Source organism: Ranitomeya variabilis, chromosome 5 (genome assembly GCF_051348905.1).
Source record: "Ranitomeya variabilis isolate aRanVar5 chromosome 5, aRanVar5.hap1, whole genome shotgun sequence".
Taxonomy (NCBI): Eukaryota; Metazoa; Chordata; class Amphibia; order Anura; family Dendrobatidae; genus Ranitomeya; species Ranitomeya variabilis.
Window position 1 is genome coordinate 481,109,408 of NC_135236.1, and position 26,435 is coordinate 481,135,842.

The following is a 26,435-nucleotide window of genomic DNA, read 5'->3' on the forward strand; positions in this document are numbered from 1 at the left end:
AGGCTTTGCTTCTGGCTCTTGGCTCTGTCTCCAGCATCTCTGCTCTTGGCTCCGCCTGCAGCATCTCTGCTCTTGGCTCCACCTCCAGCAGTTCTGTCCTTAGCTCTGCCTTCTTCTTCTTCTCTGCCTTCTTCTTCTCTACACTTTGCTTTGCCTTTCTCTGCTCTTAGCTCTGTCTTCTCCTTCTCTGCTCTTAGCTCCTTCTCCTGGGTTTCTGTTCTTGGCTCCGCCTTCTACTCATGGCTCCGCCTCCTGCGATTCTGTTCTTGGCTCCACCTCCTGCTCTTGGATCCGCCTCCTGTGGTTCTGCTTTGCATCCGCTCTTGCGATTTTGCTCTATCTCCGTTCTGCAACTTGCCACACAGGTCTCTACCTGTTTCTTTATATTCACCAGTCTGAACAGGTCCCTACCTATTCTCATATACCCTCCAGTCTGAACAGGTTCTTACCTGTTTCCATACACCTGCCTGTATACCAGTTCCTACCAGAGTATCAGCCTTGTTCGTCTGACCTGCCAGAGTGCCAGCCGTGTCCGCCTGTCTGCCAAAGTGCCAGCCATGCCTGCCTGTGTCTCTGTCAAGCCCGTCTGCCCATCAGGGCCTCCGCAGTACCCATCCACCAGCCAGTGTCACAGCCATGCCTGCCTGCCTGTGTCCTGTCCCCTGGTGGGATTAGCATCCACAGCCAGACACCACCCTGTAGTGGTACCTGGTAGCTACCTGCCGCACAAGTCTAACCTTACCATCAGAGACTCCAGTGAACACCTAGGAAGCTACTTAGTTACAACTCTTCCAGGGTAGTCTGGTCTGTGGTCCAGTGGGGCCACACCCCCGGACACCCATGCCAACCAGTCTGGGCGCAAACGTTACAGAAATCTTTTTGGCAGCAAAAGTTATTTTCTGCATATTTAATGTCTTTATCATACCATAGACATGTAAAATGAAGGGAGCTCTGAGGCTTGGTCATTTCTGGAAGTCCTTACTCCTAGTAAACAGACCGGGAGCTACAATGACAGAAAGAAGACCTCATGATCCGAAGGCAGGCAGTGAGCACCACTCTCTACCATCCAGTCCTCTTATTTTCAAAGCTGCATATGTTAATTCTAGGCAGGGACTTCCTGATGTGACCAAGCCAGGAGGCCATTGTGCAATGCACATCTGTGACATCATGATTGTCACGCCAAGGCAGGTGGAGCAAGGTTAGTGAACCCACTAGACCACAGAGGACTCTGTGGAAGCTGAACCCTAGGAACCAGCCAGACAAGGATGTAAGATAAATCAGCAAAGCTCTATTCAGGTTATAAAGCAGGTGAACCCACAAGGGAGAACCCCCTGGGCTGAAACACAGAATACCCCTGAGGGAGCTCCGGCAAGCAAACCCCTATACAGGGATGACCCAGCACAGTGAAGGAAGCTCATGTGCAACAGCTCCAGAGACGAGAGGGTCAGACCCAAACAGGACAGTGTATCTGGAAGATAAGGAGCAAGAGGTCCAGGGAACCAGAGAATGAGAACCAGCAGGGCCCAAGGATACCGTTAGTGTCCAAAGGTAAATGGTAGGTATTCAGGACAATGGCACTAGGAAAAAAAACACTGGACATTAGTTCAGGCAAGACAAGGCAAGACAGAATAAGCAAGCGCTGATCTGGGACCTGAGAACGACAACTAAGAACAAAACAGAAAGTTGCCCAGGCACCTCTCTAGTGAAGTTAGAACCTTAAGTATGCACAGGCCATCACATCGCAGACAGCCCTAACAGAGAACAGGTGCCCTGCTTCATTAAGTATGTGCAGGAAGTGGGGCGCACCTCCTAAGAGCATTACCAGGAGACCTGCCAAGAGGATGCAGATTTCTAACAGGGAACGGAGCCGCTGATCATCTGAAGTCATGGAAAGGGTGAGTGAGGTGGATAGCATCGCATGAGGAGCGCCAGTCTCCCTGTCCATAAGAGACTGGACCTGCGGCTGAGGGCATGACAGTATCCTCCCCCTTACGTCCCCTTCTTCACTCCTGCCAGGAACTTTCTAAGGAGGACCGGGGCGTTAATGTTCTCCTCAGGCTCCCAGGATCTCACCTCAGGGCCAAATCCCTTCCAGTCAAACAGAAAGAGCGCTTTGTTCCCTCTCCATTTTACATCAAGTATGGCCTTGACCTCGAAGACATCACCAGCAGAGACAGAGGAAGGAAATGCTCCAGGATCTTGGAAGTAGCATCCGAGGATCACAGGCTTAAGGAGGGAGACATGAAAAGAGTTGTGGATCCACAAAGAGGCAGGCAACTTCAGCTGGTAGCATACCTCATTGATTCTCTGAAAAACCTCAAATGGACCGATGAACCAAGAAGCAAACTTGTAGTAGGGAACCTTGAGGTGAAAGTGCCTAGAAGAGAGCCGTACCTTGTCCCCAGGTTGGAATGGACTGGAATTCAGACGTCTCTTGTCTGCGTGATTTTTCATCCACATGGATACCCGTTCCAAAGAAGCCTTGGTCTTGGACCAGATCTTGGACAAGTCTCTAGCCAGATCTTTGGCAGCTGGATTGCGGGAAGTGGTGTTCAAGGGGGTAGGAGTCCTAGGGTGGCACCCATAAACAACAAAGAGTGGAGAATTAGAAGAAGACTCACAGACATGTTTGTTGTAAGAGAACTCCGCCCATGGCAACAAGCAACCCTATCACTGTGGTGAGTGTTGACAAAGTGACGAAGGTAGTTAGTGAGTACCTGGTTCACCCATTCAACCTGGCCATTGGCCTGTGGGTGATATTCTGAAGAGAAATCCAGAGAGACCCCCAGCTGCTTGCAGAGGGATCGCTAGAACCGGGATATGTACTGCACTCCTCTGTTGGACACAATATGAAGCGGTAAGCCATGAATATGGAGAACATGTTGAACAAACAACTCTGTGAGCTTGGGTGTGGAGGGACGACCAGATAAAGTGATGAAGTGACCCATCTTGGAAAATCGATCCACTATGACTCATATCACAGTACAACCAGAAGACACCAGCAAGTCGGTGATGAAATTCATCACAGTGTGCCACCATGGAGCAGACAGCACAGGAAGAGGTAGAAAATGACCAGTAGGAAGCTTTTTGGGAGTCTTATGAGGGACAAATGGTGACAAAATCGTTGACATCTGGACACAACACATCAGCTGCAAGGTCTTCTTAAGCCCCGCATGACTAGCAAGCTTAGACGAATGTCCCCATAGAAGTACACATTTCCTGTCCGAGACAGGAACAAATGTCTTAACCGGGGGTGATTGCAACAGTCAGACAGGGGCTACGGTGACTGTTTTAGACAGATCAATGATGTGACGAGGTTCCTCATCTAGGTCGTCAGAGATAGAAGACCTGGATAAAGCGTCAGGCTTGATGTTCTTTTCAGTTGGATGGAAGTGGAGACAGAAGTCGAAGCGGGCGAAGAATAACGACCATCAAGCTTTATGAGGATTTAGCCTCTGAGGTGACTGAAGGTAGGACAAGTTCTTATGGTTGGTGTAGATAATAACCAAATGCACTGCACCCTCCAGAATGTATCGACATTCCTCCAAGGCCAATTAGAAGACCAACAGCTCCCTGTCACCAATGGAGTAGTTGCATTCGCAGCGAGAACGCCTTTGAGAAGAACCCACAGGTCACCATTCTCCCAGAAGGAAGCTTCTACATGAGTACGGCTCTAGCTCCAGAAGAGGAAGCTTCCACCTCCACGAAGAACTGCGTATTGACCATCGGCTTATGGAGAGTGGGAGCAGTAGAGAAAGATTCTTTGAGAGACAAAAAGGAAGACTCCACCTCTGGAGGCCACTCCTTAGGATCGGATCCCTTTCGAGTCAGAGCGGTGAGAGGTTTGGTCTCCTCCGAGTAGTGCGGGATGTACTGCCAGTAGTAATTGGTGAACCCTAGGAATTGCTGAATAGCCTTAACTCCAACAGGATGCGGCCACTTGAGAACAGCAGACACCTTCTCAGGATCCATTTTGAGACCCATGTAAGAGATGATGTAACCCAGGAAGGGCAGAGAGCTTTGCTCAAAGTGGCACTTCTCAATCTTGGCATACAGACAATTCTCTCTTAACCATAGGAGGACCTGATGGACATTTCTAATATGAGTAGGTAGATCCGGAGAAACCACCAAGATATCATCCAGATATACAATCACACTGATGTAGAGAAGGTCAGGGAAGACGTCATTGATGAATACCTGAAATACTGCTGGCACATTACTTAGCCCAAAAGGCATTACCCGGTATTCGTAGTGACCATCACGAGTGTTGAAGGCGGTCTTCCATTTGGCCCCGGAAGGAATCATAGTGAGATTGTAGGCTCCTCAAAGGTCCAATTTGGTGAAGATCCTGGCCCCAAGAGGCGAGCGAAGAGCTCTGGAATAAGAGGCAGAGGATATTTATTCTTCACTGTTATAGCATTGAGACCTCGATAGTCGATGCATGGAGGTAAAGACCTGTTTTTCTTTTTCAAGAAGAAAAATCCCGCACCAGCTGGGGAGGGAGATTTCTGGATGAACCCCCAAGCCAGATTCTCTCTGATATTGTCAGACATTGTTTGGGTCTCTACAGGCGACAGAGGGTAAATCTGGCCTCTGGGAGGAGTAGAACTTGGAATGAGATAGATGGGATAGTCATGCGACCTGTGTGGTGGTAGAGTCTCCACTTTTGTGTTTGTCAAACACATCCGCAAAAGATCAGTAGGCCGATGGTAAACCGGACAGGGCTGAAGTAGATCGCGGAGAGTGGCCTGGTTGCACAGGTGTGAGACAGTGATGATGACATGACTGACCCAATGAAGAACGTCTCCTGTCTGCCAATCCAGGACCGGTTCGTGTGTACAAAGCCAAGGAAGGCCTAGTAGAAATGGAGGGGAAAGGTTGGGTAGCACATACAGTAGAATGCGATCTTTTCTTTATGAAGAGCCCTGATCTAAAGTTCCGCCTCTTCTGTGATGCCTAGGATGGAATCTTGCAAGGGTCTTCCATCCATGCAGGTGATAAGATGAGGATGCTGCAAAGGAACAACAGGAATCCCAAACTGGCGAACCACAGCTTGCTGCACAAAACTACCTGCCAAACCGGAATCCAGGTGCGCCGTCTCATAAAATCGCCCACCACCAGCCGTTACCTGCATAGAAACAGTAAGGGGTAGAGAGGATTCACTCTCACCTAGGAAGGCCTCTCTTTCCTGACCTAGGCGTAGGAGTTTTCCGGCCTTTTGGGACATTGGTGGTGAAAATTGGTAGGACTCCCAAAGTATAGGCACAGCTTCTTGGCAAACCTCCCCTCATGTTCTCATTCACCAAACTTGATGTGGTCGACCTCCATAGGCTCGAGAACTGGAGTTGGAGCTGGAACTGATGGGATGAGGGTTTTTTGGAAAGATAGAGCTAAACGGGGAAATTGTCCATACTGGGCTCTTTCCTTGGTCCGTTCCTGAAGGCAGAGGTCGATTTGGATGGTGAGAGAGATAAAGTCATCCAAAGTATAGGGTAGATCCCAGACCGCCAATTCATCTTTAAGTCTCCCAGATAACCCACGTTGGAAGACTCCAATCAAGGGTTCGTTCGACCACTGGAACTCGGAAGCCAGAGTATGGAACTAGATGGCGAGCTGTCTGACCAAGAGAGAACTATTTTGAAGGTTGAAGCCACTCAACCTGGCTTGTCAAAGATCTTGCGGAATGTGTCCAGGAAATTTTGGAGATGGGACACAATGGGATCGTTCCACTCCAGTAAGGGATTTAACCATGACAAGGCATCTCCTTCCAAGTGGGAGGCGAGGAATGCCACCTTAGCTATGTCCGTCGGATACTGCTAGGGCAACAACCGGAAATGCAGCGGACACTGGTTAAGAAACCTCCTGCGCAACCTGGGATCACCAGAGTACTGAGTGGGTTTACAGAAATGAGGAGAAGGGCCGGATGCAGCAGTAGTCACCAGATCGAGCACTAGTACCGGTTCCAGAGGAGAAGCAGTCATTATTTGCATGTTGGTTAGGCGTTCATCCAAAGAGGACATATAATTAAACATCCGGATTTGCATCTCATGTTGCCGGTCAAGTTCCTGATGTAAATCCACAAGTTGTGTAGCATTGGTAGGTTCAACAGCCTGAAGAGAACTGAGATGGGCACCCAGAGTCTGCATGATAGTCACCAGTTGATCCTGACTTTGGCAATAGCCGGCTAGTTGCCTTTGGGTGGAGAATTGGTTATCAGCGTGGTCCATGGCCTGGAAAAAACTGTCATGTCAAGGCAAGGTTAGTGAACCCACTAGACCACAGAGGTCTCAGTGGAATCTGAACCCTAGGAACCAGCTGGACAAGGATGTCAGATGAATCAGCAAAGCTTATTTCAGGTTATTAAGCATGTGAACCCACAAGGGAACCTGGGCTGAAACACAGAATACCCTGAGGAAGATTTGATGAGCGAACCCCTATACAGGGATGACCCTTCACTGCCAAGGAAGCTCATGTGCAACAGCTCCAGAGACCAGATGGTCAAACGCAAGCGAGACAACGGTACTGGGAGAGGAGGAGCGAGAAGTCCAGGGAACCGGAGAATGAGAACCAGCAGGGCCCAAGGATACCATCAGTGTCCAAAGGTATATGCTAGGTATTCGGGACAATGGCATTAGTTCAGGCAAGACAATGCAAGACAGAATAATCAAGTGCTGATCTGGGACCTGAGAACGGCAACTAAGAACAAAACACAAAGTTGCCCAAGCACCTCCCAAAGGAAGTGAGGACCTTAAGTATGCACAGACGATCACAGCTCAGACAGCCCTAATAGAGAACAGGTGCCCTGCTGCTTTAAGTATGTGCAAGAAGCGAGGCATGCCTCCTAAGAGCATTACCAGGAAACCTGCCAAGAGGATGCAGGTTCCTAGTAGGGAACGGAGCCATGGACAGGATGAGTGAGGTGCATAGTGCCGCGTGAGAAGCGCCAGTCTCCCTGTCCATGAGAGACCGGGCCCGCGGCTGAGAGCATGACAATGATGTGCAACACGCCAGTGATCTCCAAGGCCTGGTCGCTGCCAGAAGTCTCTGCATAAAATGAACAAACTGAGTGGTGCAACACACAACAGGGGAATGAATAGGGGGCTCTGATGACCAAACGGTGGGTACCAATACATGAATGGTGAGGTAATTGATTAATTTTTTCCAACTGTTGTCTGCCATTTTTGCTTTAGCAAAAGGCGACAAAACAGCCATCATTTTACTTAATTCGCACAAAGCAAATTTACAAAAATCGGTAATTTTTTTTTGTACATTCAAATATAGTTAAAATCCACTCGAATAAATTTGCTCATCTGTAATGTATGGTGTCAGACAATTTTTTCTTAAATGTATATTTTTTCTTTTCACAATTATCAATACTTTAATTTGGTGTTTTCCTTTTTATTTAATATTGACTTTTCCAACAGTTTTTTAATTTAGTAAATGTATCTTTAATAATTTATTTATCTATGATGAATAGGATGAATCACAAAACAAACATTTTCAGGAGAAACATTCACAATTTTTGGATAGTTTTAGGTGGATAGGATTTTTGAAATCAGTAATGTTGCTGTTTTAGGATATTGGACTAGCAGAGAATTATGGCCATAATGTGGGCATAAAATGCAAATTTAAGAGTGACATCATTAAGGTTTCTGCAGGTCACTGAAGTTGTGATTCTCACAGGCAGCACATTGTGAGCGGCCTGATGAACTATGATGACTTCGATGAGATCACCTCTATCTAGCACTGTGAGAAATTTCTCACAGTGTTAGCGGTGACATAATGAAGGTTATAGCAGTTCATCGGCTGGATCACAGCTATTAGTGATGGCAGTAACCTCAATGAAGTTAACGCAGGTCACCTGGATACTTGGCTGAATGGTCACATCATGCCACTGTTCAGCAAGGCATCCAGATGAAGCAGAGATGGATTATGGCATGGGACATATGGATTGTCATCGGACAGGTGCGGAATATGTTTTATTATTTTCATTATTTCAGCAATAAACGGAAATATGAGGGTGGAATATGTTTATTTCAATTAGATGACTTTATTATGGCTGTCTTTTTTACAGAGTGACTATGGTGTTAGTAATGGTAGCGTCTTATAGACACTTTGAAATTACTAACCCCTAGGCTTGATGTCAGCTTTGTATTGTCAGCTGATATCAAGCCTATTACCCAACTTGCCACCACACCAGGGCAAGTGCGAAGAGCAAGGCTAAGCACCAGATATGGCATATCTTATGGATGCACCAATCCTGGAGTGGCTGAGGGCTGATGTTGGAAGCCTTGGAGAGGGGCAATATCCATGGCCCCTTTCCTAGCTAATTATATCTACCCACAGCTGTCTGCTTAGCCTTTACTGGATATAAATTTTAGGGACACGCTATACATTTTTTTTCTAGGGTCGCCTGTAAACTAAGCAAACAGCTGTGAGCTGTTCTTAATAGCCTGGGAATCCTTTTGGATTTTGTGCCCTTTCCCAGATTAGTAACATTGTCCCTTAGCCATGGGCTTTCCCTCTGCTGGTTATCAAAATCACGCAAGAGCCCACACCAATTTTAAAAGGAGACATTGCACTATACAATTTGTAGTGCAATTTCTCCTGAGTACACTGATACCCCATACGAGAAAGAAAACTTGTTTGGGCGCTCGGCAGGGCTCAGAAGGGATGGAGTGTCATTTGAGTTTTCGAATGTAAAATTTCCTGGAATCATTAGCGGACGTCATCTCCCATTTGGAGAGCCCCTGATGTGCCTAAACAGTGGAAACCTTCCAAAAATGACCCTATTTTGGAAACTAGACCTCTCAGGGAATGTACTTAGATGCGTAATGAGCACCTTGAACCCCCAGGTGCTTCACAGAAGTTTATAAAGTTGAGCCGTGCAAATAAGGGAAACACATTTTCCCCACAAAAATGTTATTTTAAGCCCCAAATTTTGCATTTTCATAAGGGTAACAGGAGAAATTGCACCATACGTTTTTTGTTGTGCAATTTATCCATATCGACAGCCCCTAATTGCTAGAAGAGCAGGATCCCCCCTCAAGTAACCCCATTTTGGAAACTATACCCCTTGGGGAATTTATCTACAGCTATAGTGACGATTATGACTCCATTTGAATTTTCCAGAAACAAGCAGCAAGGAATGTTGCCAAGTTAAATTTGCTGTTTTGCTGTAATGACCAGTACACTGTAGTGACCTGTAAGTTATGCCCAGCCTTTGTTTCTGGAGACATGCACACATAAGTTAGGCAGGCTCTCATTGCTTCATAAATGCCAAACGTGGATACATCATGTTGTTTAGGTACACTGTGGGACTCATAAGGGAGGGGGGCATTTGCATTTGAGAGCAGAGAAATTGCTGAATTTCTTTTTTACATAATGTTTTGGATCCCAGTAATCCGGCGCTCAACGTTATGCACTTACTTTGGGGTTTCCATCTAAATCTCTGAGTGACGTGATTCAGATGAAACCCCCAAGAGATCCATTCACTATAATGAGGCAGCAGAGTTACTCTGGACTCCATCTGGCCTCTGTTCAGCAGTGTCCTTGTCTTCAGAAGTGCACAAAACTACGTCTGGCAACGCTTTTATGCAATCCTAAAAAGATGGACACTGCCAGATCACAGGTCAGACTATGTCCACAGTATCTCCATCTGCCTCATTATAGGGAATCTTCCTCCAGAGATTTCATCTGAATTATGTATTTCAGAGATTTACATGGAAACCCTAATGCAAGCGCTCTGTGCAGAGCACAGGATAAATGTACGCCGAGCCTTAATGTGATCTTTCTGAGGCAGAATGAAAAAAATCAACAGCAGGTAGAATTAGTTTAATTTATTTTTTACAACATTCCTCATGTGGTAAAAGTGACTAGGTGACTTTATTCTTCGGGTAGATGTGATTACAGAGATACCTGATTTATATCGGGTTTTTATGTTTGGTTGCAGTCGCACACTAAATGTTGTAAAAATAATTTTTGCATCACCATATTTTGAAAGCTACAATTTTTCCATATTTTAGCCCACAGAGTTATGTGAGGGCATGTTTGTTGTGGGACGAGTTGACGTTTCTATTGGTACCTTTTTCGGGCACATGACATTTTTTGATCGCTTACAGCTATACCTCATTTATATCTTTTTTATGTTTTGGCACAATAAAAACTATTTTGTAGACAAAATAATTATTTTTGCATCGCTTTATTCTGAGAGCTATAACTTTTTCATATTTTTGCTGATGGAGCTGTATCATGGCTTGTTTTTTGTGGGACAAGATGACGTTTTCAGCCATGCAATGTTTATTAATATCCGTCTTTTTGATTGCATTTTATTCCACTTTTTGTTTGGCGGTATAATGATAAAGCATTGGTTTTTGCCTTCTTTTTCATTTTTTTTATGCTCACTAAAGGGGTTAACTAATGGGACAGTTTTAGGCTATGTGCACACGTTGCGGATTTTGCTGGGGATCCGCAGCGGATTTGACGCTGCGGATCTGCAGCTGTTTTCCATGCATTGTACAGTACCATGTAAACGTATGGAAAACAAAATCCGCAGTGCACATGCTGTGGAAAAAAATGCGCGGAAATGCAGCATTGTTTTTTCTGCAGCATGTCAATTCTTTGTGCGGATTCCACAGCGGTTTACACCTGCTGCTCAATAGGAATCCGCAGGTGTAAAACAGCAGGTGGAATCCGCACAAAAATCGCACAAAAACCATGGTAAATCTGCGGGTAATCTGCAGTACGGTTTTCCTGCGGATTTTGCAAAAACAGTGTAGAAATATCTGCACACCAATCCACAACGTGTGCACATAGCCATATAGCTTGGGTCGTTGTGTATGCGGCAATGCTAAATATGTGTACTTTTGTTGTTTTATTTCATTCAAATATTTATTTATGGATACAATATATTTTTATTTTTTTATTATTATTTTTTTTTTTTTACAATTATTATTATTTTTTTTTTTAATCTTTTTTACTTAGTCTCACTCTGGGACAATCATTGTTTGCAGGCTGATCACTTCTACAGCATGGGGATTCAGCAGCATCCCCATGCTGTACAAACTGTCATTTCTGCACTGACAGGCAAAGTTGCTGAGCATGCAATGCGCATTATTAGCAAGTTTCCTAGCTCTGGTGACCCGGATGTTGTCATAATGACATCGGGTCACCATGGCAATGATCGGGACCCCGCGTCACACCACGGGGTCTCCAATCCAAAGGCAAAGGGGCAGTCAGCCATCTGCCGGATCTGAGAATGCTGCGATCTCATTCAATCACAGCATTTCAAGGGTCAAAGTGCCCAGAGTGGTGTGTGACTGCTCCTGGCACTTAGTGCCGGGTGTCAGCTGTCAGAATCAGCTAACACCCACGTCGATGGCATGGATGTAATAAACAGTCAGATTGACCCAGGTCACATGGATGGATTATTACGTCTGATGTTGGAAAGGGGTTAAGAGGAGGGTGCCTCTGTGCACTACACTAGAAATCTTATTCCAGTCTCTGATTGGAGTAAGATCTTTTGAGTAAGATACAGTGCAGATCATCATAAATTAGGTCACATTCGCATGTATCAGTATTTTACATCAGTATGGGTAAGCCAAAATCAGGAGTGGAACAATCACAGGAAAAGTATAATAGAAACATGTGATGAGCGAAAATACTCATTACTCGAGATTTCTCGAGCACACTCGGGGGTCCTCCGAGTATTTTTTATTGCTCGGAGATTTAGTTTTCTTGCCGCAGCTGAATAATTTACATCTGTTAGCCAGCATAAGTACATGTAGGGATTCCCTAGCAACCAGGCAACCCTCACATGTACATGTATATGAATGGCCAACAAGGTCTCCCGATCTGACCCCCTTAGACTTTTATCTTTGGGGTAATATGAAGGCAATTGTCTATGCTGTGAAGATGCGAGATGTGCAGCATCTGAAACAATGGATACTGGAAGGCTTTGCTAGCATTTCTTCAGTGTTGCTATCATTGTGTCAAGAGTGGGAGGGATGCATTGACAATCCAACACAATGGGCAGCACTTTGAACACATTTTATTAGTGGTCATAAACTTGTAAATAACTCATGAAAGAATAAAGTTACATTAAAACCAAACACACCATTTTTTTCTTGTGAAATTCTCAATAGGTTTGACGTGTTACATGACCCTCTTCCCATTGGAAAAAATAAAGTTGGATCCAAAATGGCTGACTTCAAAATTGCCGCCACGGTCACCACCCATCTTGAAAAGTTTTCCCCCTCCCATATACTAATGTGCCACAAACAGGAAGTTGATATCACCAAAATATTCCCATTTTATTTAGGTGTATCCATATAAATGGCCCACCCTGTATATATGTTGATTATATACATAATAGTATAGTATATATATATATATATATATATATATATATATATATATATATATATATATGTATATATATATATATGTGTATATATATATATATATATATATATCGATTTTGCTAAGTACACTACTGGAAAATAGAGGAATTTAAGTTTTTATATTTGTTTTTTTCTTTTAAATAAAAAAAACTTCATCTAAATCTGCAACATAAACTGCAGCAAAAGCAAAGTGTGCTATTCCAGTCAACTAGAACATCATACCGTTTATTTCAAATACTGCTATTCTATATTTATTAAAAACTGTATAAAGTATAGATTGTGCAAACTAATTTGTAGGACCCAGTCCAGTAGCCATGTCAACAGCCCTGAAAACCTTTTCTTACGCGATGACATCCTTGGTTCCTCAATTGATTTGCTACACTGATGTTATGTCATCATTGCGACAAGATGGACATGTGTCGTCCCATCAAGTTGGCTAATCAAAAGAAGTGCAGTCGATGCTTGCACATAGAAGGCAATTAACATGGCTAATGTCTGATGGCAAAAAAACACCAGTACACAGGCAGAGATGCTTACCTGTCCAAGGCCTCCAAACAATTGCAATTTAGTACAATTGTTGGAGGCCTTGGACAGGTAAGCATCTCTGTCTGTGTACTGGTGTTTTTTTTGTCTAGAATAGTGAAGGTTTTTCCTCTTATGGTGTTTTTTTTGTTAGATTAGGACCGGCAATATGTAAGGACCCTTGACGTAGGTTGCCAGCTTAAGTATTGTGGCCATAATATCAACCAATACCTTGCATACATTGTTATGTTTTTGTGCACTTTATATCTTTTCATGGTGCAGCTGGGCCCTAGTTGGCTCTGTAAACTGTGGCCTCTGTCCACACAGGATGCATTACAGTCAGCAATGATTTGCCCGCTATATGGCATCATCAATAGGCTTTGAGCCATATGCTCTGCATTTCTGTGTGAACATGCCACATACAGATTATTTGTTTACACAGGTGTACCAAGCGGCCAATTCCTGATTGTAGGCTGGCTGCCTTATCGGTATTATTGCACCTGTGTATCTGCCATCTTTATTTGGGTCCGCTGCACCTGGGTTAGTGCAATTGTTTGGAGGCCTTGGACAGGTAAGCATCACTGCCTGTGTACTGGTGTTTTTTGTCTAGAATAGTGGAGGTTTTTCCTCTTATGGTGTTTTTAATGTCTGATGGCCACTAATGTGGCCAATAGAATGGTTCCTGCTATTCAATTTACACCATCTCTTATAGAAACCCTTTAGGGCTTGTGCAGACAATCATGTTTTCGGTCCTAGTGGGAAGTAACAAAACAAAACGCATTTGGACTAATGTTATTTTAAACGGCTGTGAACATATCCATCTTTTTCCTCAAACAGGGTCTGAACAAGGAAAAAATTGCAGCTTGCTCGATATGCATCTAATATTCGGATTGTACTTGGCCATATAAGTCCAGACTGTGCTCGGATGACGTTTGAGTGTGGTTTAATTTCATGGAATGATAGAATGGAGAAGACAGAATTTTTTTCCATCTTCTCCTCATCCAACACAATTGGATCACACTATGATCACACTCTGATCACACGCTGATCAAAATGTGATTAGCATAATTGTCCTGAATCACTTGGATGAGAGTAAATACACTGGTGTAACTCTAGCCTTAAGGGTTTGCTCACATTGGAGTATAACTTTGCCGAGTGCTATTTGATGTTTTATCACATAGCACTTGGACCAGTGTTTTTCTATGGGGCAGCTCAGATCTGTGATTTTTTTTTTCATGCCGATTTGGCATGAGCGAACAATTGCAGCATGCTGTGAGCGCATACGAGGATCGGATTACACACACCCGTACAAGTCTATGGGTGCGTATGATGACATCAGAGTGCAGTGCGATTACAGCGGATGGAGGCGATGGAGAAATTACTTTTTAATTTATCTCCGGACCTGTGCTGTGATTCGGAAGACAGTGAACTTACTCTGCTAGAGTTTGGGCCAAACTGCCCACTTTCTTGAGACATTTAGCACCAGAAATTACTCATGGCTGAACTACATTATTATTACAGCAAGGTATGTTTTTTTTTTATCGCTTGATAAATTATAAGACACATATCTTGTAAAAATTCCTCTATTCCTATTTGCATTTTAAGGGAACATTTGAGTTTTATCTCTTTTATTTCTTTTCACATTTGGTTCCTAGTTTATACTGCGAGAACATGAAAACATTTTTATTCTTGTTTACGCAAAGGTCAGCATGTGCTGCGTTAAAGAAAAATGTGGCAAATAAATGGCTGTTCGACCATAAACGACAGGTGGTATTTGAATCACTCTTGTTTTGTAATTTTGAAGCTACTTTAAATGTATTAGCTCTGCCAGAAACAAACAAATCACAAGCAAACTTGCTGTCTGCATGAACGTAGCTACATTAATTGTTGTCTAGAAATGGCAGCATGACATTATTTCAGCAAGACACCAGTAAGACACCGAAAGACATTAAAAGAAATGTTATCTGGCAGGAGGGCATTTTTCTAAAGTTCCTATGGTGAATCATTATGCTCACTTTGTACAAACTAAATGTGTTAGTTGGAAGGTATTTATATTAAACAAAGTTTACTCCGAGGTTGCCATGATACGAAGACTTTAAACATTATCTTAGGTCACACAAAATGTTCAAGAGGAATATGCTCTGCATTGTAAATGCTTAAAAAAAGACTATTGAATTGAAAAATAAAAAGTAAACATAAACCTTTGTTAGAACACAAAGTTTAATATCCAGGTTATAGTGTTAAACTTTGTATAAAATCAACAGAACAAACTTGAGCTATTGTTAGGTTAGATCCAGCCAATCCTGCCATCTCATAGTAAAGCAGACAGCTGCAAAAATAATGACCATTTTATCTCTTTGTATGCCAATGCTACATGTATGCTGGAAAAAAGCACTTTGGATTAAAATTGTAGCTTGGCAAATCCTATTCAACTCCTAAGTTTGGGGTCAGATGTAGTGTTGAGCGATACCGTCCGATACTTGAAAGTATCGGTATCAGATAGTATCGGCCGATACCCGAAAAGTATCGGATATCGCCGATACCGATACCCGATACCAATACAAGTCAATGGGACACCAAGTATATGAAGGTATCCTGATGGTTCCCAGGGTCTGAAACTCCCCTTCAGGCCCTGGGATCCATATTAATGTGTAAAATAAAGAATAAAAATAAAAAATATTGATATACTCACCCTCTGACGCGCCCTGGTTGTAACCGCCAGCTTCCGTTCCTAAGAATGAGCGCTTGAAAGTCCTTAGATGACGTCGCGGCCTGTGATTGGTCGCGGAGCGGTCACGTGACCGCAACGCGACCAATCACAAGCCGTGATGTCATCTAAGGTCTTTCAAGCGCTTGAAAGACCTTAGATGACGTCACGGCTTGTGATTGGTCGCGTTGCGGTCACGTGACCGCTCCGCGACCAATCACAGGCCGCGACATCATCTAAGGACTTTCAAGCGCTCATTCTTAGGAACGGAAGCTGGTGGTTACATCGGTAAGGTCCAGGCTGCGTCGGAGAGGTGAGTATATCAATATTTTTTATTTTTATTCTTTATTTTACACATTAATATCGATCCCGATACCGATACCACAAAAGTATCGGATCTCGGTATCGGAATTCCGATACAGCAAATATCGGCCGATACCCGATACTTGCGGTATCGGAATGCTCAACACTAGTCATATGGCCTTATAAATCGGACCTTGATTGGAAGGAAAAGTAAGGACTAGCTGGCAGCTCTCCCAACCCAAGCTTGACAGCTTCATGTATTATCTTGCAACTGTGTCAGGACTCTGAACATTTTTTACCTTTTGTGCATTACTGCCCTTTTCCAAGATGGCGTCTTTGGTCCCATGTGCACTGTCTTCCTGCTATAAAACTCCACCCCAGTGTGCTACAGTATTCTGCCTTGCATCCAGCTCCTGACTTCTGATTACTCCCTGGCTATATACCTGCTCCTGTGAACCTGTGTGGTGATCCTGCTACTCTGCTCTGAGTTCCTGCTGCATACACCAGTTTCCAGTAATCCTCCTTCATCTGCTGCTCGTGTTTACTTCCATCTCATTTGCTGGACATGTAAGCTGTTTCTGCTATGCAAAAACCTGAGACTATTAACCAGGCCCTGGTTGAGCTAAGATATGATTTGAACTGCATTTTAAGCTTATCTATCTGTGTTTGGACTAAGACAAGGATTTATTCGTGTCAAGTATCCTCAAGAATAACTGTGCTTCATAGACTTTCTGCTTGATTGCATTTTCCTCTGAAGTTTCCTATAGACTGCTAAGCTGCGTTTAATATTTACACCAAGTGTTGTGGACTTGAGTTCCTCTCTGCACCTGTTTGAATCACTGTGTGATAATATAGACTTTGCCACTTATAAACTGTGTCCTGTAGTTGTCTTGTTCCACGCAAAGAGTCTCCTGAGTTATATATAATTATTACAGGATACTCTAGCCATAAAAAAAGGAGACTGCTGGAACAATGACTGCAGAGAGCAGATTAGAGCAGGTGTTTTCCATAATTAGATCACTGCAGAAAGATGTGGAAGGTCTGCAAAAGAAGTTTGGAAACTTTGAACAAAATCAACAAGTGTTTGGACAAACTTTGCAGGACTTAAGCAACCGCATGGCAGCCCAGAAAAACAAGCTTGCTGGCATAGAGTCCCAGTATGGATGGGCTTTTCAGGACATAAGCACGCAAATAGCTGCACAAGTGACTTTACCCTCTGGGCAACTGCCACCAGCTAGCCCACCTAAGTTGCCCCCATTCAGATTTAATGGTGATCGTGACAAATTTGGTGGCTTTGTGAATCAATGTATGCTATATTTTGATGTGCATGCTGACTGTTTTCCTAATGATAGATCCAAAGTATTGTGTGTAATAATGCTACTGACCTTACGAGCGCTCGCCTGGGCAAATCCAATGATTGAGTCTCGTGACCCACGGTTAAAAAACTTGGATGATTTCTTGGCCGCTATGGCATTAATGTTTGATGACCGTAATCGCCGTGCAACTGCTGAATCTGCTTTGTTGTCTTTACGCCAGGCTAAACGTTCTGTTATTGAGTATGCCACTGAATTCAGGAGATTAGCGGTAGATACCAATTGGGACAGTTATGCACAATTGCCTATTTTTAAAAGGGGTCTGTCTAGTATTATAAAAGATGAACTAGCTCGCTCTGAGTCACCACAAGAGCTAGAGACATTTATACAGCATTGTGTGCGCATAGACATTCGCCTTACTGAGCGTAGGCAGGAGAAATTTGCTGCATATAACCGTATTTCTAACTTTTCCCTTCCTTCCAAAGAGCCTGCAGGTAAAACCTCTTGGGAGGTGGAGGAGATGCCCATGCAAATTGATTCCATTCAGAGGCACGAGATCAATGAGCACCGAGAGCATCGCCTTCGTGAAAGTCTATGTTTCTACTGCGGCCAGTCTGACCACTTCTTGATCAATTGTCCTAAGTGTCCTAGACGGCCTAACAAGGTGCTAGCAGCAGTAGGGGAGTATGACAACTGTGATGATGAATCTGACATCTCTGAATGTAGCCTGCCTTTAAACGCTGTATTCCATTCACTTTCTATGACTTCACCCCCCAAGGAGCTGAAAGAGAAGTACTCTCACTGTTCTCTCCCTATTAAGATCCTGTGTTCAGGACTGTGGATTTCCAGTGCAGCTATGATTGACTCAGGTTCAGGTGGAAATTTCATGGATATCGCATTTGCCAAGGAACATGGTATTGAAATTCAGCAAAGAGCCTCTCCAATTACCATGGAAACAGTGGATGGGTCACTTTTAATCTCTGGGCCTGTGGATCAGGAGACCGTACCCCTTGAAATTTTGTTGGAGCCTAATCATCAGGAGCAACTTTCTTTCTTGCTAATTTCTTCTCATTTTCCTGTGATTTTAGGCATTCCTTGGTTGCGTTCTCAGAACCCAATTATCAACTGGAAGACCAAGGAGATTATCTTTCCAACAAGGAGCAACTCAGCATTAACAGAAGCTGTCACTGAGTCCACGGCTACGGAACCACATGTACCAGGTATTTTCTTTACCTCCAGCATATAAAGAGTTCTCTGACATCTGTGACAAGAAGAATGCAGATCAGCTTCCTCCACACAGGCATTATGACTGTCCCATTGAGCTGCTTCCTGGGGCAGCTATTCCTTTTGGTAACGTATACCCTTTGGCGGCACCTGAGCTTCAAGCCTTAAAGGAGTATATTGATGAAAATCTGGCCAAAGGCTTCATACGTCTTTCTTCCTCACCAGCAGGGGCACCTATATTTTTTGTAAAAAAGAAGGATGGGACCCTGAGACCCTGTGTTGACTATCGGGAAATCAATAAGGTGACTGTATTAAACCGTTACCCTTTGCCTCTGATTCCCGAATTACTGGAAAGAGTCCGCCATGCTAAGGTGTTCTCTAAACTGGTTCTTCGTGGGGCTTATAATTTGGTGCGTATTCGTCCAGGGGATGAGTGGAAGGCAGCATTCCGATGCTGGTATGGACACTTTGAATATCTCGTGATGCCCTTCGGGCTTTGTAATGCCCCTGCAACGTTTCAACACCTTGCTAATGACATTTTCAGAGATTTGTTGTACCAGTTTGTGGTGATCTCTTTGGACGATATTCTAATCTTTTCTGACTCTCTACAGGAACATGAAGAACATGTCAAAGCTGTTTTAAGACGTCTGAAAGAGAACCATCTGTATATCAAGCCGGAGAAATGCGAGTTCCATCGTTCTGAGATACAGTTCTTAGGTTATATCATCTCTCCCCAGGGGCTGAACATGGAATCTGGTAAGATTCAGGCTATCCTTGGCCTGCCGGTACCCAAGAAAGTTAAGGAGGTCCAACATTTTATTGGTTTTGCAAATTTCTACAGACGCTTCATTCGAAATTTTTCTGATATTGTCCATCCCATTACTTCCTTGGCAAAGAAGGAAAAGCCCTTTAAGTGGTCATCACAGGCTCAAGAAGCTTTTGATCGGCTTAAGATCTGTTTCACATCAGCACCGCTGTTGATACACCCAGATCCAACACTTTCATTCATTGTGGAGGTAAACGCTTCTGATAATGCTTTGGGGGCTAGTCTCTCCCAAAGAACTGGAGAGAAGGGTCTGCTACATCCTTGTGCTTTCTTTTCCCGTAGACTAACCTCAGCAGAGAAGAATTATGATGTGGGAGACAAGGAATTGCTGGCTATTATTGTGGCTTTCAAAGAATGGAGGCATCATCTGCAAGGAGCTGCACAACAGATCATAGTGCTAACTGACCATCGCAATTTAGAGTTCCTTAGATCTGCTAGATGTCTTTCTCCTAATCTGGCTCGTTGGAACTTATTTTTAAATCAATTTAACTTTGTTATCTCATACCGTCCAGGTTCTCGTAATGGGAAGGCTGATGCTTTATCCCGAATCCATGCTGCGGATTCCATACCTGGAGCCCCTCCAAGACCATTCTGTCTGATGCCAATTTCATCGGAGTTATCCACGATCAGGACTTCTGGAAGGAGTGCAGGGAGGCCTATGACGGTGATGTATTTCTGGCCAACCCACCTGTGGATATTAATCTTGTCTTTAAGGGTGGCATGTGGTTCAGAGATCGACGTATCTAAGTCCCTGAGGTCGTCCGTCTGCAGATCCTTAAGTTGGTACATGACTCCAAGTTGGCTGGTCACAGGGGGGTACAGAAGACACAAGAGTTCCTGAGCCGATTCTTCTGGTGGACAACTTGCCTGAAGGATACCAAGGACTATGTTCTCTCTTGCGAGGTATGTGCCCATTACAAGACTCCTCATGTGGCACCTACGGGTCTTCTACAACCATTACCTGTTCCGTCCCGCCTTTGGGGGTCTATATCAATGGACTTTATTGTGGAGCTGCCTACATCGGGGGGCATGAATACAATTATGGTGGTAGTTGATCGCCTGACTAAAGCTGCTCATTTTGTTCCATGCACCGGCCTCCCCTCAGCTAAAGATACAGTGAACTTGGTTATACAGAATGTCTTTCGGTTGCATGGGGTTCCGGATGAGATCATCTCTGACCGTGGAGTACAGTTCACTTCAAGATTCTGGAAGGGGTTTTGCTCTGCACTCAATATTAATGTCTGTCTCTCTTCCGCTTACCCTCCCCAGACAAATGGTCAGACTGAGCATACCAACCAGACGCTGGAACAATATCTAAGATGCTATGTCAGCCATCTCCAGGATGATTAGTTGGAGTTGCTGCCATTAGCCGAATTTTCATATAATAATTCTCAGTGCGCCTCCACTAAATTTACACCTTTCTTTGCCAATCTGGGTTATCATCCGTGTATTTTACCTAGGTCTCCAATTAATTCTCCAGTTCTGGCAGTGGAGGAAAGGCTGACTGCGATGAGACAAATTCTGGAGGTTCTGAAGGAATCCCTGACCACAGCTCAAGAACGTTATAAGAGATCGGCTGATAGATTCCGTAAACCTGCACCCATATTCAAGGTAGGAGATTCCATGTGGTTAGCAACTAAGAATCTGAAGTTAAACGTTCCTTCACAAAAACTTGGACAGAAATTCATTGGCCCTTTCAAGATCAACGGTATTGTGAGCTCTGTGGCCTGTCGGCTGAAGCTGCCTAGGACTATGAAGGTACACCCAGTTTTTCATGTATCTTTACTAAAACCTGTATCTCCTAATTCCTTCCAGGGACATGTTGTGCCACCTCCGCAGCCTGTGGTGATTGATGGGCAAGAACAATTCGTGGTGGAGGAAATTATTGATTCCAGGATTCGCAGGAATCGGCTCCAATATCTGATAAGATGGCAGGGATATCCCCCTGAGGAAGACTCTTGGGAACCTGTGGAAAACATCAATGCCCAAAAGAAGATTTCTCATTTTCATCAGAGATTCCCTGAGAAACCAGGTCCAGGATCCTCCTGAGGCCGCTTCTAAGGAGGGAGTAATGTCAGGACTCTGAACATTTTTTACCTTTTGTGCATTACTGCCCTTTTTCAAGATGGCATCTTTGGTCTCATGTGCACTGTGTCTTCCTGCTATAAAACTCCACCCCAGCCTTCAGTCTGTGCTAGAGTATTCTGCCTTGCATCCAGCTCCTAACCTCTGATTACTCCCTGGCTATATACCTGCTCCTGTGAACCTGTGTGGTGATCTTGCTACTCTGCTCTGAGTTCCTGCTGCATACACCAGTTTCCAGTAATCCTCCTTCATCTGCTGCTCGTGTTTACTTCCATCTCATTTGCTGGACATGTAAGCTGTTTCTGCTCTGCAAAAACCTGAGACTATTAACCAGGCCTCCCTGGTTGAGCTAAGATATGATTTTAACTGCCTTTCTAAGCTTATCTATCTGTGTTTGGACTAAGACAAGGATTTATTCGTGTCAAGTATCCTCAAGAATAACTGTGCTTCATAGACTTTCTGCTTGATTGCATTTTCCTCTGAAGTTTCCTATAGACTCCTAAGCTGCGTTTAATATTTACACCAAGTGTTGTGGACTTGAGTTTCTCTCTGCACCTGTTTGAATCACCGTGTGATAATATAGACTTTGCCACTTATAAAACTGTGTCCTGTAGTTGTCTTGTTCCACGCAAAGAGTCTCCTGAGTTATCCCCTATAATTATTACAAACTGTAGCGTTCAAGTTGTAACAGTTTTCAGCTAGTCCTTCTGACACATTCCGATCTCAGGACGATTAACAAGGCCCTCTAATTGTGTCCTCATGGTGATACTAATCCACATAAAAAAGCAAGATTTAGCAGCCTGTAAATGATATTATTAAGCAAGTTGTCCATTGCTTCTGTGCAATAACTCTCTTAAATGTAAGAAGCAAAGATTTATTAATTTTTAAGAAAACTTTTGCAATAGTTTGTCCAGGGTGCAAAAAAAAAATATATATATATATATATATAAAATAAGGCAAATCCAGAGTCACAACTTTTAAACACTATTCATAAAATTTAGAGAAGTCTAGATCACATGTCCTGGAATTCAGATGCAATTAATTAATGATTTCTTCATTACTACCAGAAACTTTATGAAGCACCACAGGGACACAGTATTGAAGCCCTTATTTCTACATTCTTTTATAACCTAACTTTATCTCTGGTCTTTTTTTTACTTTTGCCATGCTTTAATAGTCTCCATAGGAGACTAGAAGCTGGCTCAACTCAATCGGCTCTGCTGACATGTCCCAGGAAAGATGTGGGCTCACCACTGGAGCCCACATCAAAGGGAGGGTATCCGACATTGGCATACTATTAGACCCAATGTCGGAAAGGGGTTAAACACCTCAAACAGGACAAAGTTCTAGGTCCTGACTGATTAATGTCTATATTACATAGTTGCATAGATATGAAGTTAAATGGGCTGAGAAAAGAGTTATGTCAATCAAGTCACCATCAGTTATACATTCCTTATCACTCGACTATTTAAAACCTACAATGCCATTTTTTGTGAAAAAAATCATCCAGCTTTCTTTTTAAAGTTGCCAGAATGTCTGCCAATACTTCCTCTTGTGGCAGGGCATTCTGTAGTCTGACTGCTCTAACCTTTACCATTAAGCTGCAAGAATCTCCTTTCCTCTTCCCGTAATTAAAGCCCCCTGGTTGATTGTAAGGTTTTTCGAAGGAAAGTTATATGGCAGTCCATTGATGTATGTAAAAAAAATCCTATATTTTCTGTTTCTTTATTTAGTATAGATATACAGCTATATCTTGAAGAGTGACAAAGTAAATCCAGACTTTCTCTCAACCCTGCACAAAACTATTTTGAAACTAGGCAACGACCATAGACTGATTTTAAAATATTTGTGTTTATTCTTGCCAGCAGATTCAGTACTTTCCTTCCTCATACACATGATCAAGGTGGGCTTTTATGATAGTATATGTATAATTCTAAATTCTATCCATGAAGCCAATAAGGACAATAACCCCTTAACACTTCTAACCTTAGATGTTTAAAAGGCCTTTGAAAAAGCCTTTGATAGTCTAACTTGACCTTTTCTACAGGCTGTTCTCTTAAAAATAGAACTTATTGGCCCCTTCATAAAGATGTAGTCCTTCACAATCTATGACGTAAAGGAGCATCATAGTTCCTGTCCCTCCTTTTGATCCATGTTTCGGTGCTAAGCCTCCATGTTTCCTGGCACAGAAGAGTTAATTTGATCAGGTGTCACATGCCAATTACAGCCATGGGTGGGATGGCTGTAATTGGCATGTGGATACAGTGATATTTAACTCACTATAACCGGATACATGTCACAAACCCCACCCATAGGTGCCCCTGTCACATGATCGCGGGGTGTTGATGGGTTGGCATGACAGCACAGGGTCTGCAGAAGACCCTGTGCTTGTCATTGCAGATCAGTTATGAATGCTGGCCCATCACCGACTGTCATAAGAGATGAAGATTTCTGCTACACATAGCAGGGCTTAGGCCTGCTATATGTAGCACAAGTGATTGGATGATCTCAGCTTTAAATCTACTAAAGGGACTATTGAAGCAAGTGAAAGGTAGAAAAAAATACTTTAAATAATATTAAAATTGTAAAAGTTGAAATCAACCCCCCTTTTGCCCCATTCAAAATAAAACAGTAAAAAAAATTAAAATGAAAATATTTGTTATCGCTCTTTCCAAAAATGTCCGATATATATCAAAATGTAAAAACAAGTAATCTGATCAGTAAACAACATAACGAGAAAAAAATCGAAATGCCATAATTATAGTTTTTGGTGGCCACAATATTGCAATAAATTGCAATACCAGGCAATCAAAGCATCATACCTACCCCAAATTGGTATCAATAAAAATATCAGCTTGGTGCGGAAAAAAATAAACCCTTACCTGTGCCCAGATCAGGGAAATGGAAACGCTATGGGCCTTGGAAATTGACACTATTTATTCTTCTTACAAACTTTGGATTTTCTTTTCACCATTTAAATAAAAAATAACTTATACATGTTTAGTATTTTCAAACTTGCAGCAAAGTGGAGAATCATACTCGAAGGTCAGTTTTAGCATTTAGTGAACATGGTAAATAAAAAAACTGAAAAATAATTGTGGAATTGCACTTTTTTTGCAATATGACCTCACTTGGAATTGTATTTCCTGTTTTGCAGTACACTATTTGGCAAAATCAATAATATTACTCAAAAGAACAAACCATCGCAGAAAAACAAGCTCTCACATGATCATAGTGATGGACAAATAAAAAAGTTATGGCTCAGGGAAGAACTGGTGCTAGCTGTATGTGAGAATTAGGGTATTAGGGGTGTCAACATAGGTAATCTTCTAAGTGAGTTAACCCTGTTTGCCTACAACCTTTTGCTTATGTTACCAAATCCCCTTACAACATTAGCCAAAATTAAATACTATTTTGGAGAAATCTGCATAATCTTGAGGCTTAAAAATAACTCCTCGAAATCAGATAACATATTCTGCAACACTCCTACACATATACATAGTTTCATTGAAATAAGTTTTGTATCATTGTGAAATAAAGTAAGGAGAAAATATAGTGAATATACACTGTGAAATTTTAAACACTGTTAGAACAACAAAAAATTATAATCTGGAGCCCCAAGGTACAAACAACAAAAAACCCTAAAAAATATTGTTATTTAATATAATTTGAACAAAGGTACTAAAGCACATGGCTGCATACAAACAAACATTTAAAGGGGACCTGTCACCAGGAATAACGCTGTTAACCTGTGGATATGCGGTTAATCTGCAGGTTTACAGCATTATGATGCTTTCTGGTGCCTGTGTGGCACCCCTGGGGTCCAGTCGCCACAGAGGAACTGTACCTCATAGAGAAGTGTGGTATCCCACTCTCAGGTAAGGAGGGGGCACTACCCAGGACTCTAACACTCACATCTAACACACACCAGTTCAGTTGGGGCACCTGGGCGTATGTTTAGGGAGGAAGGCCTCATCCCAGGCTGGATAGGAATGGGTGGTGGGAGTGTGTGGTGTAGGTAGGAAATAGGGGGAGGAGCTTAGAGACCGGGTGTCAGAGGAGTTGGAGAGAGGACCTGAGGGAAACAGACGTGCTAAGAAGGAGCTCCCAGTTAGAGAGAGCTAGCGAGAGATTACAAAGACTGTGTGCTAGAGCAGTTGTTCCTGGGAGACCAAAGGAGAAAGAGTTAAAGAACAGAGCTAAAGAGGGAGAGACAGAAGGAAGCTCCCAGGAAGACAGAAGAGGTCCTAGGGACACTGGAAGTGCAGAAGCCACCTGTGGGGCCCACATCCAGACGTAGAGGGACCAGGTCGCAGTCAGGGGACTGGCCCCAACTTAGTAGAAAACTTCAAGTTCAGCTAAGAAACTGGAGGCTGTGGCTTTTGCAAAAGTCACAGCCACAGCCACCCATACTTCGTCAAAAAGGCAGCCACATAGGACAAAGGAGACTAGAAAGACGTTGCCCAACCAGGTTCAGGGCTGCTTGCATGGGACACTGTAGGTAAGGCGCTGGGCAGGAGAAGTGGAAGCAGCCATAGAGAGATGGCCAGAGAAAGGCATACGAAAGGAGTCCTGGAAAGGTGCATCCTAATCTACCTGGGAGTTTGCTGGACCACTGATCCGGAGACCACAGCATCTGGCTGGTGTTTGTGGACTGGAAACTCTAAGTAAAAGTGGAAACTGCACCTTGCTGTGTCCTTTGAGTCATTGCTGCGTCACCTGCCCGGCATAACCACAACCACCATCTTATCATACATCACTACATCTGTCTTGGAGTTAGCTCTACCCATGGGGAGCTGCACCAACTCTGCTGCATCACCATCTGCCCCAGAGGATCTGAACTGCAGCGTCTGTCACCATCTCATTGCCGAACCCCATGGGTGGCGTCAAGAACATTTCCCCTTATAAACTTTATTTTCCCTTTTTTGTATTCATGGACTTTTATTGTACACCGAGGGCCACGGACTGGGTCACTGCTGCCGCGACCTTCCCCTTTAAGAACTGTGTCAGACCCAGTACCGAGTGCCCCATGGTCCTCTTGGGCACTACATCTG

At 43.4% G+C, this 26,435-nt stretch overlaps 1 protein-coding gene across 1 annotated transcript in view; it reads right to left on the reverse strand.

Annotated features, from left to right (window-relative positions):
* The window catches only part of LOC143775062 (dynein axonemal heavy chain 3-like), a 2,972,411-nt gene that overhangs the window by 1,827,496 nt on the left and 1,118,480 nt on the right, over window positions 1–26,435 (reverse strand). The window lies entirely within an intron of this gene.